The following is a 1,771-nucleotide window of genomic DNA, read 5'->3' on the forward strand; positions in this document are numbered from 1 at the left end:
GGTGAGCAAGTTTCAGAGTCTCTTCTGAGATTCATTTTGGTCTTTTCCTTTTTTTTTTTTCTATTCACAATGGAAAAGCTCCAGTCCATCTTTTAATCGTTGTTTTTTTGTTTTGTTTTGTTTTTGAAAAATTCCTGGCATCACAGAACTAAACTGAAATGTATTAATATTCCACTCTTACATATCCATGACAAACAGAAAAAAAGTTCATGAGCCAAAAAAAACAAAAACACAAAACAGGGAGAAGCTTATAAAACTAAATATGGACCTCAACATTAACAGCTCAACAGAGAAAGGAATTAAAACACTTTAATTAAAAAATCACAAGTGGATGATAAAGTGTAGAAACTGAAAATTTACAAACTATTTAAAACCTGGAATCGCTGACTGTTCAGAAACTACACAGATGGATCATGGGTGGTGGTGAACAGCAGAAAGGGTTTATGGATGAATCTGCATTGTTCTAGCTGCTCCCCATGCCACCCGTCTCTGAGGAAAGCCTGACATTGATTAGATATTGAGCCAGACTAATGCTGGCAGCAGATCCAGTGATGGTAACCTGCCTATCAGTAGATCCTTCCATTGGGTTCGCAATTTTGATCTGTGCCCCAGACATCTGACGGATCTCATTGATTTTGGAGCCTTGACGCCTGACTATGCAGCCAATCAAATCATTTGGAATGGTGAGTTCATGAGAAGTAGTCTGAGCAGATGCATCCAAACCTGCACTGAATCCGGTGTTGCCATGTGTCATAGGAAAATGAGACTGTTACATTGCCAACTGGTGCAGCTTAGTCAAATCTGGCTGTGGAATGGCATACTGTCCTTGAATGGTATAGGCCTCTAGAGATGGTCCCTCCAGGTCAGGGTTGAGGCACATGGACGGGGTGGTGTGGGGAAAGCTCTCACTGTCGCTGCCTGTGCTGTACCTGTCCTGACCACCTGCAAAGATGACTGGAGAACTGGACAGCTTGGGCCGGTACGGGATGGTCACGCCCTTCGTGGGAGACTGGGAGAGAGTCTCCAAGATGACCACGCAGATCTGTTTAACACACTCAATGATGGATTGCGGAATGCCAGCAATCGTGATGGCCCGCTCAGTTGAGTTGGGAAGCATATCCCCTGCCACGTGGACCTGAGCCCCAGTACTCTCTCTTATTTCCTTGATCTTGCAACCACCTTTCCCAATGAGAGAGCCACACTGACTATCAGGAACAACCAGCTTCGGGGTAACTGGAGGTCTACAGGCAACTGTGCTATTGGTCATAGAGCTGCTGATATCCTCTTCCAGTTTGTCAATGATCGTAGCAAACGCTTTAAAGATGGCATTAGTGGGTCTAGCCAAAGTGATAATTCTCTCAGGACAATTTCCTTCTGAGATGTTGATAGTGCACCACTCTCTTCATGCATCTTCTTAACTGATTCTCCTTTCTTTCCGATGATACTGCCAACTTCCTTTCCATGCATAAGTAGCCGGATAGTGAGAGTGACATTTAATCCACCTTCAATCACACCGGTGTCCATGTCGAGCAATGTTCTGGGGAACTGGACTTTGAGTGGTCAAGTCATTGGTCACTGCAGGCGCGAGGCAACTGAGGGGGGAAAAGGGGAGTGGGCGGGAAGGGGAAGGGGGGTGCGGAACAATAGGGGCAGGCGGGAAGGCGGAGGAGGAAGGGGGAAAGAGACCCCGGGGCGTGTGGAGGGCGCAGGCAACAGCTGCTCCGGCTGCTGCCTCTGCTGGTCTGGGCCCTTTTGCTTTCTTCTGTATGAT

The 1,771-nt window shown here is 46.6% G+C and overlaps 1 pseudogene; it reads right to left on the minus strand.

Annotated features, from left to right (window-relative positions):
* Positions 1-463: 463 nt before the first annotated feature.
* Positions 464-1,554, minus strand: LOC102820787 (annotated as a pseudogene).
* Positions 1,555-1,771: the final 217 nt, after the last annotated feature.

Source organism: Chrysochloris asiatica, unplaced genomic scaffold (genome assembly GCF_000296735.1).
Source record: "Chrysochloris asiatica unplaced genomic scaffold, ChrAsi1.0 scaffold00094, whole genome shotgun sequence".
Taxonomy (NCBI): domain Eukaryota; kingdom Metazoa; phylum Chordata; class Mammalia; order Afrosoricida; family Chrysochloridae; genus Chrysochloris; species Chrysochloris asiatica.